Below are 14812 nucleotides of genomic sequence, written 5' to 3'. Positions count from 1 at the left end.
CCATGAATCACCGGGACACAATACTGAGGAGTGTATCCAGCTGAAGGACCAAATCGAGGATATGGTCCGGAAGGGATACTTGAAAAAATATATCGCAGATCACCGCGAGAAGAAAGAGGCTGAGAAGTCCGAAAAAGACTCTCGGCAAGAAATCGACTTCCCCCGAAAGAACAACAAAACTGCGGAAGGAAAATTCCATCCAATCCATGCTATCTCGGGAGGAACATGCTCTCGGAGGGAGCACAAGCGTCACCTCAGGGCTCTGACCCACCAGGTGAATCATGCTGATATTCAGCCACCCCAGTCACCGGTGCCGAACATGACGTTCACAGCCGCTGACTACCGGGGGGTGACGTACCCTCACGAGGACCCGTTGGTGATCATCGCCACGGTGGCCAACCACGACGTCAGCAAAGTTCTGGTTGACGGTGGTAGCGGAGCAAACATTTTGTTCCGAAAGGCCTATGATCAAATCAAGCTGAAGCCCAAGCACCTTACGCCGGTGTCCTACCTAGTATCCGGATTCAATGGGGCTTCAACTTATCCTAATGGGAAGGTTCTACTTCCTATCACCATCGGCTGCGACGAAGCAGTTAGGAACGTCATGACTGAATTTTTAGTCATCGATGCTCCTTCAGTGTACAACGTGATTTTGGGGAGACCCATAATTCACGAGATCCAAGGGGTCGTCTCAACTTATCACCAGCTGATGGTTTACGTTTCAGACACCGGCTTCCCCGAAAGGATCCAGGGCAGCCAAAAGGAAGCCCGAAGGTGCAACTACCTCAAGCCATCCACTAGTCGCCCAGACGACGACAATGAGGATGAGGAGGAGAAAGAAAAAGAAAGAGAGCCGAGCACAAAAAAGCCGCAAGGTCTAAGTGCTTCGGCCCAAGGTTCTGTACCCAAAGAAAAAGGGTTAGAAAAGGAAAAGGCTAGCTCTTCATCTGAGCCGAAAGACTCAGAGAGCCAGCCAAAAAAGAAAAAGTCTGGGACGCCTGCTGATATAGACAGTAGGCCAGATTGTGAGGAGTCCAGTCCATCAACAATGGACCTGGACCAGCAGACTGAGACGGTCGAGTTGACCGAAGGAGATGCTGAGAAATGTGTAACAATCAGGATGGACCTTGATCCGAACACCCGTTGTGAACTTATTCGACTCCTTCGGGACAACAGAGATGTGTTTGCTTTCTCGGCAGCCGATATGCCTGGGATAAGTCCAGACCTCATCTCCCATAAGCTTAACGTCGACCCAACGTGTCGGCCAGTCAAGCAAAAGAAGCGGAATTACTCCGCAAATAAGAACCGAGACATCGCAGCCGAGGTCAAAAAATTGTTGGACGCAGGCTTCATCGAGCCTTGTCAATATCCAGAATGGCTGGCAAATGTGGTGATGGTTCAGAAGGCCAATGGTACCTGGAGAATGTGCGTTGACTTCACGGACCTAAATAAGGCTTGTCCGAAAGATTTCTATCCCTTGCCGAGAATCGATCAGCTAGTCGACTCGACGAGTGGCCACACCTTGCTTAGTTTCATGGACGCATTCTCGGGGTATCATCAGATCTTCATGCACCCCGACGACCGAGCAAAGACGGCATTCGTCACGAACGCCGGGGTGTACAATTACAAAATGATGCCCTTCGGATTGAAAAATGCGGGGGCGACTTATCAAAGGCTGGTGGATCAGGTTTTCGCCGATCAAAAAGGCCGAAACATGGAAGTTTATGTTGACGATTCAATCGTCAAAAGAAAAAAATCTGAAGACCATGTTAAGGACCTGGCTGAAACCTTCGCCACCTTAAGAAAGCATCAAATGAAGCTGAATCCGAAGAAGTGTGTCTTCGGCGTGAAGTCAGGGAAATTCCTTGGATTCATGGTCAGCAAGAGGGGGATTGACGCCAATCCCTCCAAAGTCAAAGCAGCTCTTGATCTTCCTGAGCCGAAAACAAAGAGGGACGTTCAGCGGCTCACCGGAAGAATGGCAGCCCTCTCGAGGTTCATTTCCAGAGCTTCGGACAAGGGACTACCTTTCTTCAAAGCCCTGAAACTCCCAAAAACAAAAGGGCTCGTTTGGGAAGAAGAGCAAAAAGAGGCCTTCAAGCAGCTTCGAGAGCATCTGGCTCAACTCCCAACTCTGGCTAGCCCAGTGGAAGGGGAAACTTTGACAGTCACACTCTGACGGATGCCGAGACTCGTTACCCTCTACTCGAAAAAGTTGCCTTTGCAGTAGTGGTAGCTGCTCGAAAGTTGAGGCCCTACTTTGATTGCCATCAGATAGTGGTCTTAACTGATCAGCCGCTGGAAAAAGTTCTCGGCAAAGTCGAAAAATCCGGTAGGCTGGCCAAGTGGGCTTTCGAGCTCACTGAATTCAGCATCAGCTACCAGCCGAGAACAGCCATCAAGGCTCAAGCTCTAGCGGACTTCTTGGCCGAATGCTCGTACCAAGAGACGTTAGACGATGAAAAGAAAATCTGGACCGTGTTTACGGATGGATCCTCCACCGTAAATGGTTTGGGGGCAGGGGTAGTGATAACCTCTCCCGAAGGCAAATCCTTCGAGTATGCACTCAAATTTACTTTCAAGGCTTCAAACAACGAAGTTGAATATGAGGTAGCGATCGCTGGCCTAGAACTGTGCATCTCTCTGGAAGCCGAGCATGTTTGTCTGAAAACAGACTCTCAGCTAGTTGCATATCAGATCGGTGGCAGCTACGAGGCCAAGGAGCCCTCCATGATAACTTATCTTGCCAAGATCAAATCAGTAATTGCAAAGCTGAGAACCTTTGAAGTGCAGCTGATCCCAAGGGGTCAGAATGCTCAAGCCGACGTACTCTCCAAACTTGCCAGTTCAACTCTCACTGAGCTGAACAGATCTGTATATGTGGAAGTGCGCTGAGAAAGAAGTGTCGACGAAGCACCTGAAGTGTGCTGCGCTGACCCAGGACCCAGCTGGATGGACCCCATCCTAGCTTTCAAGCTTCGGGGAGAAATTCCCAAAGACAGAATTTTGGCCTCCAAACTGAAGAGAACTAGCTCAAGGTTCATCGTCTTCAGGGGAGAGCTTCTGAAAAAGTCCTTCTCAGCCCCATTGCTGAAATGCGTGGGACCAACAGATGCAGATTACATCCTTCGGGAAATTCACCTCGGCATCTGTGGAAACCACATTGGGGGAAGGACCCTAGCCCACAAGGCATTGAGGGCCGGATATTACTGGCCCACCATGATCTCAGACGCTAAGGAGCTGGTCCGAAAATGCGAAAAATGTCAAAAATTCGCACAAGTCATCCATCAGCCAGCTAGAGACCTTCAGCCGATCCTTAATCCGCTTCCGTTTGCCCAATGGGGGTTGGATATTTTGGGACCCTTTCCAAATGCACCTTACCAAAAAAGATGGTTAATAGTCGGCATCGACTATTTCAGCAAATGGATTGAGGCTGAAGCAGCTTCGAATATCACAAAGCAAACTGTTAGGAAATTTATCTAGCAGAACATTATCACTCGCTTCGGTATTCCAAAGGTCTTTGTCTTTGATCATGGGAGGCAATTTGATAATTTACCGCTGAGGCGGTACACAGACCAGTTCGGAAACAAACTGGCATATTCAGCAGTATGTCATCCACAAAGTAATGGCCAAGCCGAAGCTGCAAATAAACAAATCCTCAATGCTTTGAAGAAAAGGGTGGAAGATCAAAAGTCCAAATGGATAGAGGAACTTCCAGGAACCCTCTGGTCACTTCGGACAACTAAAAAAGAGGCAACGGGCTATTCACCTTTTGAGCTGGTGTATGGTGCCGAAGCCGTTCTTCCAGTGGAAATCGGCTCTGAAAGTTTACGAGTGCACCACTTCTCGGCTGAGAATGAGCATCATATGAAGGAATTGAAGGAATTATGTCTTCGATAAGTGCAATTACTAGATATATCAAGGATCACTATTATGGAGATAATAAGTTCATTCTATTGGGGCGTCATCCTCTGTTGCTAGACTATGAGAGATGATCTTTGGGCTAGTCAAATAGCCCAAAGCCCTTTAGAATGGATCCTATATTGGTCACACAACAAGGGTATTGGGTTAAGCAAGTAAGAGGCCCATTAATGGGCCTCATGAGCAATTAACTAATCATGAATTGGATTGGGCTAGCATAGTTAGATTGGAATTAGGTTTTGGGCTTTTGACATGGGCTCTTATTTAGAGATGAGATCTATAAATAAGATCCATGCCTAGGGTTTGGAAGTAGCAGTCATAATTCACATACTGTGAATTTTGACATTAATGCAACCAATCCCAAAACCCTAATCCTCTCTCCCACTCACGGCCCTCATCCTCCTCTCACGTCCGTACGGCCGGCCACCCCTTGGTGGCGCGTGTGGTGGTTATCGTGGTGGTTCTTGGTTAGTATGTCTCTCCTCTCCGTTGAAGGTTGATTGAAGCGTTCAGTCACGACTAACTAGCATTAGTGGAGGTTTAACTTGTGCCCGTGGACCAAGTAGAGGAATCACGCTTGGGGTTCTTTATCTCCCTTTGTTCTTGCTCGATCGCACGTGGAATCACGCTTCAAAGGTACAATTATTTGTGTTTTATGTGTTATGCATTAGATCCTTGGATTAGGTACTGTATGAATATGATTCATGTTATTTCCGCTGCGTAGTACCTATAAAACCCTACAGTGGTATCAGTTAGCCTATTGCATTTACGCATATTGCCAATAATTCTTTGATAGTCCACAATTTTAATTCAATTAGGAGGGAGAATAATTAATTATGGTTCATTCTTTATATTAAATGGAGATTTAATTTTTGGAATATGATTAAATATGATTTAATTGCTCAATTGTTCTAGCAAAATCCGAATTAAGCCCTAGTATTTTCGAAAATTTTAATTGAAATAAAGCCCTAAAATTTTGATTTTGTGCTTAATTTTGATGAATTTCGAAAATTTTATGCTTCATAGATTTAATTGAATTGATTTTATACATAAAATATGATTTTTGTATAATCAATGTTTTAATTTAAAAGTTAAATTAAATTTTAATTAATTTTGTGAAGAACCCTAAAATTGAAATTGAATTGTGAATTTAATTTCAAAATTGAATTAGGCATAAATGTTGTGTTTTAATTCAATAGACCCTAAATTAATTTAATTCAACAAATGTTGTTTAATTAGATTAAATTTCTCAAAAAAAAAAAAAAAAAAAGGAAAAGAGTTAAACTTGGGAGGGGCAGCCGTGGCTGGGTGGTCGAACCACCGTCAGGTGGGCCACGGCGGCTGCCAGTAGGTCGGATAGGGTGCGCGAAGAGGGCGGAGGACAGGCGGCAGCAGCGAAGTGCAACCGTTGCACTGCCGCGTGCTGCAGCCTGCGTCTGCTGGTGGCTGGGCTCCTGCCTAGCCGTGACGTGCGGAGGGTGATTTCGGGAAGGCGACTGAGAGAGGAACTGACTCTGGTCAGGTGGTTTCCTCAGGCTTCCGATCTCGGTCAGGTTGTTTGAGCCGTGGCTGGGCTCTACCCCTTGCTGCGGCTGTGCGTTGGTTGGGCTCTCCCTGACTGACGCACATTGCGGCTTCCTGTTGCTGCGTTGGTTGGGGTTCACCCCTAGCTGACGTGGCAGCAGATTTCAAAAAAAAAAAAAAATGTTTTTATTAAAATTATTTTATTTTAAAGATAATTTCAAAATAAAATCAGATTTTATTTTGAGATAAAATCAAATTTCAAAAGTTGTTTTTTTTTTTTTTTTTTTTTTTGATAATTATCCTTAATTAAGGTTGTTAATTATGGATAGGATTTGTTAGAATATTCCGAGCATATTCCAAAAAGATAAAGATTGATTTAAATAATGTGATTATCCCATAATTATTTTTGGATATAATTGATTTAAAATATTGTGATTGGCTAGTAATTAGGATAGAATTTTCTAACCTTGTTAGGATAATCTTTGAGGATAAATATGATTTATCTTTTTAAGATTAAAATAAGATTTGATTCTATCTCATGACTAATTTAGAATATATGATATTTTATTGATGATCATGAATAATATATGATATTATCTAATTACATTAATTAAAATATGAGATATTTAGGTGCCATGTTTCCTTAATTGTGAACATTCGATGTTGTAGTTTAGGAAAGCATGATGAGTGATTTATTATGTGGCAATTTTATAATATATGATGTTGTTTTATTGCTTTATAATGACTAGTATGGCCCAGTAGATTGCTAAATACGATCTGCGCATCGTGATGTATTTTTGTAATCTTAGTGCGGTCTACGTACCAATAAAGTATTTTGTAATTTTATTTTATTTTATTTAAGTAGTAGATAGAATAGAGTAGAATTACAGGTTGCAGTTAATCCAAGAAACCCATGAAGTGAAGGCCCAAAGGAGCAAGGTGGATGCGATCCATGATGATTCAAGTGGGAGCATTTACTTTATTAGTTTTCTTAGGATTAGGGGCCATGCTATGTCTTATTTATGCATTCAGTATTTTATGCATGTTAGATTTTATTGATGTTTTGTGATGATGCGCTAGAGTTCACTATTTAATCACAACATAATAAATCTAGGTCCCAGTAATATTGAGGCAGCTTTTCCAATTAAAAACCCGATGAAACCTTTGACATTTATGATGGGTCATGCCAAAGCTGGGCATCATATTTTTCATTGGGGAGTGGGGGTAGGACAAATTCTACACTTTTAATTGGTTATACTCAACAAGGTTACCTAAAGATAAAGTTTAGAACCTTGAAGCTAAGGGTAATAATTAAACATGTGATGGTTAATTATTCAACCAAGAATTACAAAGAGTTGTAATCAGTAAAGAGTTTACTCACCTTGAAAATGTAATGGTTGATGGCAGGGCCAAAGTCCGGTCAATTATTGCACGAATAAAGGATCTTGGAATCATTTAATTCAATTGGGATCAATTAACATTGAATAAATGCTTTAAAGTTACCAATTTAGTTCGCTTATGGTACTTTAAATTTAATAAACATAATTGAATTTTTGCGTTTACTTATTAGTAACATGTCGTTCTAATTTTATTATTATAATCTCCTCGATTGAAAAATAAAGTTGAGAAACGTTCTCAAAAGGTTAAAAGATAATCCATAAACCTATATTCCAATTTTGCTAAGATGGTTCTAAAAGGCAAGTTTTAGAAATTCATGTCACATGTCTAAGGTTGGTTTTATTCAAAATGTTTGAGTAAAATAACAACACATCTTCATTTTGAAAAATGTTTCAAGGGATATAATGAGATGAGAGGAACAATCCCTCAAAAGACAAGTGTACAAGTCCAATAAAATCTCTTATCTTCAATATGATTGAATATAAGAAAGTGATTGGAAATCTCTATGATCAAAAGTTGATCAAATAACAGTATTCTTCATCTACTTTATATAGAGTTTAATACTTGATTAAACTCAAATATAAATAATGATAGAATAAACTTAGCAGAATCATGAAAAGTGCTTAAAATAGTTGAGCAAAGTATCATTTTGAACCTAAGAGAAATGTTCTAAGTGGCTCAAAGGGAAAGGTTTAGGAATATATGAGGAATGCATTAAGAAGTTATAGGCCAAGAAATGCAAACAAGTTGCTACTTCTCAAACCTAGAACTACTTACATGCTAAAAGTTGTTATGAACAAAAATTGTTTCAAATTAATTCGGGACCAATTCCAATTGAATAGAAACTACCTCATATAGTTGGAAGGTAAAAGAATGGAAATGTTCCAATTTAAGAATTATATTATAGAAATTGATTTAGCATATTGGTACTTCTTGGACATATGATGTCTTGTTTAGTTCACTCATTGCACAATGTGATTAAACTAAAGGAAGAAGTTATGGCTAAAGGAGAAATAAATCTACAAGTTTAGAAGCAAATGTTGCTACTTCACAAGTAGAATCTACAAGTTTGGAAGCAAAAGTTGCAACTTTACAAGTAGAACCAGTATTTCACCACTAATATTTGGCTAGAATTAAATAAATGTTATTCATTCTTGCCATTATCAAAACACCATTCAATGTTAGTAATGACTAAGCATCGAAATTCAAAAATGTGGAATAAATGTTATTCCATGCTTCTTTGAGTCATAATGTGTTTTGAATTGCTAAATAGGTTTAAAGTTCTATATGATAGAAATAGTTAAACCATTTCTATGTATATAAATTGTCTCTAATATGTCAATTAATTCGAATGAAAATGAAAATTGCATGCGAAAGATCCAAAGGGATGGACTTTCAATATCATTGAATTATGAATCCATTGATATATGTAATTATCATTCTAATTTGAAATTTTGACTAAGTCACCATTTAGAGAAATGATGATGCGAACTCAATGTCGAATACATATCGATGTAAGAAAACCAAAGGTTCAAAGGTTAGAGACGACAATGAAACTTCATTTGTGATATGATCACTACTTGTGCTTAGTTGAAACATAAGGGCGAAAATTTTGAAATGTTCAAAATGTTCAGTATGAAGTTCAGTATCAACTTGACAAGATAATGATTACACTACAATATGATTGTAATTGTGAAAATTTAAGTCAAGACATGTACTTGGCAACACATTCGAAATATTGCGATATGATCGTAATAATGAGAATTTAAGCCAAGACATTGATAAACATCCAATAGTTGTGAAATCGTTTTACAACAAACTCCGAAAGAAAACCTTGTGAAGTGTTTACGTAGGAAGTTATCAATCTATATGAGATATAATTTGATAATGGATGTAAATTATCTATCTTCCAACCATTGTTCAAGGGATATACTTTTAAGAAAAGCTACAAAACTAAACAAACTACATACGTCAAGTCAAAAGTAGCAAAGACTTCATATGTGATATGGATAAGAAGAGTTCTTATTAAGTCTTTCTACAAAGCAAGGAATAAAACATGTATTAAACCATTTGATGCACGTTCGATTCCTATATAGAGCACAGGGTACTACTACACAAACCATACTTAGCACAAAATGTTTGTTGCTCAAGTAGGTGCCCTTATGGAAATTGTTCCAAAAGGTCAAGTGGGAGTAGTGTAAATCTCAAAAGAGTTCGAGAAAAGCAACAAACAAACATGGTTCAAAACCTTGGTTGGTTCACCCTATGCTAAATATGCCTCCTCAAAAGGCAAGTGGGAGTATAAGAATCTCGAAAAGTTCGAGAGCCTTGAAAGAGTTCAAGAAAAGTGATTTCGAAAATCTCGAAGAAATTTGAGAAGTTATCGAATAAAAGCAACAATATGAGCATGATTCACCTCATGTTACAAATGACAACGCGTGGTCTCATTATGTGTAATGGGATTAATAACCATGTGTCGAAGGTAGTACATTCCAAGTGCACATCCTCTATTGTCGTTTCTCATTGAAAACTAAACAAAGTTGTTGTATGAGTTTCAATTGTTGCATAAAAACCCACAATGATGACTAGCATACGTAAAACTTAGCCAAAGAAATATGATTTCATATTGACTAAGAGTTCTAAAATATTTATTTTGGAACATTATGATTATGCAAGTAATAAAGATGATTTGACAAGTTATGACTCCAAGTGGTTTAAAACCAGGAAATCTGAAATAGATCCTAAGTCTGTAAGCAAGTGTATGACACTTGAATAATTTGCCTAATTTGGGTGAAACCCAATGTAAGCAAAACAGACAAGAAAGAAAAATGTTTTCCAACTAAAGCAAAGACTTGTTAAAGGATTCAATTAATTCATAGTATGACTATGATTACGATGAAACCTTTACATGTTGCAAAGATCTATTAAAGATATTTAGTGATTATACCTTATGATATTTGGTAGATGGATTTCAAAACACTTTCTTGAAATTGTTCATGAAATACGATTTGTATATGATACAATCAAAAGTTTGGAGATCCAATAATCCTAGGGATGCCTAAAAGATCCATAATGGATTGAAGTTAGCATCAAGGAGTTAATGTTCTTAATTTTGTGAGTTAATCAAATCGTTTGATGTTCTTGTAAAATGAAGAAAAGGTCTTACGTGTACAAGATGTTTAGTGGGAGCTATGAAGTCTTCTTGGTCTAGTATAAAGAGCAATTATCTATTGCTTGAAGAGTCAAGTGGTGGGTAATGCATTTTGTATAAAACCTTGAAGAAGAAGATGAGTACATTTGGGATTCAAGATCTATATAGATAGGTCTCGAAGGATGTTTGAGTTTTGGTTAAGAAGCTTATATTGATAAGATTCTTATAAGGTTCAACATTATATTGAAAAGAGTTTCAATCCCATGTGACATGACACGTTGCTTAGTGATTCAATACCTTGAGAAAGGTTGATGAAATTAAGACTTTGAGTGATGATCCTTATGCAATTCGCAAAGGATGCATCATGCACATGCCATGGACTATACTCGTCTATTTGATTCGCGTGTTTTAATGAACAAGTGATGATAGATTTCAATCGAAATCCAATGTAACGTTGGAATACAAATTAGAAATTCCAAAGTTCCTTGCGAAAGGGCGAAGGAAAATTCTTAGTGTATGGAGATGAAAATGATTATAAGATTTAGAAATTGCAAAATTCATGTTTATGAGAATGTCTCATGAACTTTACTTTCTAAACCCCTTCCATGACCAAGGTATGAGAGTCATACTAATAAGGTTTTTGGATTGAAGCAAGTTATGTAAATACATTAGCTTGCAGAATTATGTTTATCAATTGAAACAAAGTTTCAATCTTATTTAATCGTGGTTTCAAGATTAAATAAAATGTCCAAAATAATTATGAATTGATGGGCTCACTAGGTTGATGACCTTTTGAATGAAACCCCACAGGTGAACTAAATTCATATATTATTTAAGTTCCTAGTTTGGAATCATTAAAGTGGACATAGATGATTTCCAATAATGGACTAGCATGTTAAGATTGATTGGATAGCGCAGTTTCATGGGCTATAGGAGCGTAGTGATGCTCGGTCAATCACATGGATATGCATGAATGATGCATGATCGAACTATAGACCTACTTTGAAGTTCAAGTATAGAACTTCCGGATATATTAGTGGATTCCTTTGACATGAGTGGAACACTGATTCTATTCAATGATTGTTTTGACTGTGGTACATTCAAACGTCTTGCCGTAAATGGGGATTATAAAGGGTGTTTCCCGGTCACTTCATGAATTGAGTGGGAGCTTTGGTTGCCATAAGATTGGATTGAGTCTACCTATTTAATTGGGAATGTGTCTTGGCCCCTTGAAGAAGGAGAATTCAGAAAATGCATGGCCGTGCTCAAATGGATTACATTGTAACCATTTGTTTTGTAATTCTAACTCAGATTTCAAGAAAGATTTGTAGATTAATATGATCACGACATAAGATGCAATCATATTATCAAATCGACACACATTGACTTAAGGAATTTGAATATTGCACACTTGTCTCAGACAAGTGGGAGATTGAAGGAATTATGTCTTCGATAAGTGCAATTACTAGATATATCAAGGATCACTATTATGGAGATAATAAGTTCATTCTATTGGGGCGTCATCCTCTGTTGCTAGACTATGAGAGATGATCTTTGGGCTAGTCAAATAGCCCAAAGCCCTTTAGAATGGATCCTATATTGGTCACACAACAAGGGTATTGGGTTAAGCAAGTAAGAGGCCCATTAATGGGCCTCATGAGCAATTAACTAATCATGAATTGGATTGGGCTAGCATAGTTAGATTGGAATTAGGTTTTGGGCTTTTGACATGGGCTCTTATTTAGAGATGAGATCTATAAATAAGATCCATGCCTAGGGTTTGGAAGTAGCAGTCATAATTCACATACTGTGAATTTTGACATTAATGCAACCAATCCCAAAACCCTAATCCTCTCTCCCACTCACGGCCCTCATCCTCCTCTCACGTCCGTACGGCCGGCCACCCCTTGGTGGCGCGTGTGGTGGTTATCGTGGTGGTTCTTGGTTAGTATGTCTCTCCTCTCCGTTGAAGGTTGATTGAAGCGTTCAGTCACGACTAACTAGCATTAGTGGAGGTTTAACTTGTGCCCGTGGACCAAGTAGAGGAATCACGCTTGGGGTTCTTTATCTCCCTTTGTTCTTGCTCGATCGCACGTGGAATCACGCTTCAAAGGTACAATTATTTGTGTTTTATGTGTTATGCATTAGATCCTTGGATTAGGTACTGTATGAATATGATTCATGTTATTTCCGCTGCGTAGTACCTATAAACTCCTACAGGAATCCCTCGATTTCCTTGACGAAGTAAGAGACTCAGCCCGAGACAGAATGGCTGCTTATAAGCAGAGAATCAGCAAATTTTACAACCGGAGAGTTCAAGCAAGGCCTCTCAAAATTGGAGACCTTGTCCTTCGGAATGCTGCTGCAGTTCAGAAAGGCCGAATCCATGGGAAACTCTCAGCTGCATGGGAGGGACCCTATGAAATTCATGATGAGCTTCAGCCAGGGACATACCGACTTTGTCAGTTAGATGGAACTGAGCTGAAAAATCACTGGAATGCTGATGTACTTAAGAAATATCATGTGTAAACCCTTCGGGGTAGAGCAATCTTTGTAGGTACATTTTGAATTATTAATGAAAGGCTTCAGAGCCACCATTTCTATAATTTTTGCAACTTTTTATTCTTTCAAGTTTTCTTTATTCTATCTACTCTTTAAGGGTTTTTATTCAGCCTCGTCTGAAACCTTCGCCTTCGGGTAACTGGGTTTCAGATTGCGGACAAACTCGTCTTTTTAAAGAACTCTGGTCTTTCAGCTGAAGTTAAACTTCAGTGAGACTTGTTCTCCAAAGACATGAGTCCATGGACAAGTCTGGGATATTGCCTTAGCTGAGCCTTGTATCCCAGAGAGCCATTATCTGAAACATTGCCTTCAGTTGGCCTTGTGTTTCAGATATCCATTTTTAAAGATAGACAGAAAACCAAGGATAACAGCAACTATTAGAAATTTTTTATTCAGCTTCGTCTGAAAGTTAAAGAAACCTAACTCAGTAATCCAAAGACTTGAGTCTTCAGATCACTAGGGGGAGGCAAGAAGCACTACCAGTGCAAGTTTATCTTCAGCAGAATTCTTCGAGCTGAAAGCTTTGTGAAGGAGTTGTGTCTTCGTCGTGTGCAATTACTAGATATATAATTGGATCAAATTATGGAGATAATTAAGTCCGGACATTTGGGTCGTCGTTTTGCCATAGCTAGAGGTACTTACGATCTTTGGACTAGTAAAATAGGCCAAAGCCCAATTGGACGGATCCTATAAGGTCACACAAAGGGGCTAGATCGAGCATTAGAGGACGAGGCCCATCATGGGCCTCATCACTCTAGGTGGCCGGCCATATAGGGCTATGAGAGGCTATTGGGCTTCGTGCCCTAGTCTAATTATGATGAGATTATAAATAGACTAGGTGCCTAGGTTTGCAGGTAAGGAATTGACTGATCAATTAGATCAAACCCTAATTAGCAAACACGAAACCAACCCCCTCTCATACTCCCTCTCTCACGGCTCTCTCCTCCTCCTAGGCGCGGTGGTGTCTCGTGGTGGTGGTGGTTCGTGCGGTGGTCGGTTGTCCGAAAAGGTGGTGATCGCGGTTTTCCTCAATCACTCGACCAATCTAGTATTGGTGGACGGCTCGTTCGAATCTTGTGGACTAAGTAGAGGAGCAACACTTGGGGCTCTATTCTCTCCCTGATTTGCCTGTCGAATAGCTTCGTGGAATTCACGCTTCAAAGGTATGATTATGTGTCTTGTGTGTTATGCATGCGATTCTTGGGATTAGGTACTTTATTGAATATGATTCATGTATGTTATTTCCGCTGCGTAGTACCTATAAACTCCTACAGTGGTATCAGTTAGCCTCTTGCATTAACGCGCTAGATCATAATAATACGATTATTTGATGTCCACGTTAATTTTATAATCAATTAAGAGGGAGAAATTAATTTAATTATGGTTCGATTATTATTTTAATGTGATTAAACTTTTGGAATCGGTTAAATGCGATTTAATTATGCTCAAATAGCCATAAAGAGACCGAATTATGCCCTAGTATTTCGAAAATTTCGAAAACCCTAACCCTAAATTTTGAAAATTCCAAGCCCTAAAATATGATTTTTGTGCTTGATTTTGTTTTAATTCGATTTGTTTTATGTTTCATAATTTTTAGTTGATTTGATTCATGCATAAAAATGTTTTATGTATGATCATAGATTTAATTTTAAATATTAAAATTAAATTGGGATTAATTTTATGATGAACCCTATTTTAAAATTGAATATGATTTAATTTTAATCTTATGGACTAATTTAATTTAATTAGGATAAATGTTATTTTAATTAAATTAAAACACAAAAAAAAAAAATTTAATTTATTTTGGCCGGCAACCGCGGCTGGGTGGCGCAGCCACGGCGGCTGCCGACCAGGTGGCGTCCAAGAGGGAGGGAAGGGAGGGCGGCGGTCTAGGGTGGCTGTGGGCAGCAGCGTGCAACCGTTGCACGGCTGCTGCCACGGCTGCAGCTTGGTGCAGCTGCTGCCTTGCGCGGCAGTGGCTGCTGCAAGGCAGCCAGCCACCGTGGCTAGCCTCGGCTGGCCACACACGGTGGCCTGTAGCCCCAGCAAAGCAGCTCCACGCTGCTGCCCTTTGCGGCAGTGGCTGCTGTCACAGCAGCCAGCCACCGTGGCTAGCTTCGGCTAGCCAACCACGGTGGGCGGCGTTGGTGGTTGCGGTTTTTCAAAAAAAAAAAAAAATTCTGTTTTAAAAATTTATTTCAGGATAATTACGAATTATTTTGGGATAAAATTGGTTTTATTTTGGATAAGTTCAAA

The sequence above is a fragment of the Chenopodium album genome, chromosome 20, assembly GCF_948465745.1.
Source record: "Chenopodium album chromosome 20, dcCheAlbu1.1, whole genome shotgun sequence".
NCBI lineage: Eukaryota > Viridiplantae > Streptophyta > Magnoliopsida > Caryophyllales > Amaranthaceae > Chenopodium > Chenopodium album.
The sequence above is the reverse complement of the archived record's forward strand: the minus strand, read 5'-3'. Positions refer to the sequence as shown.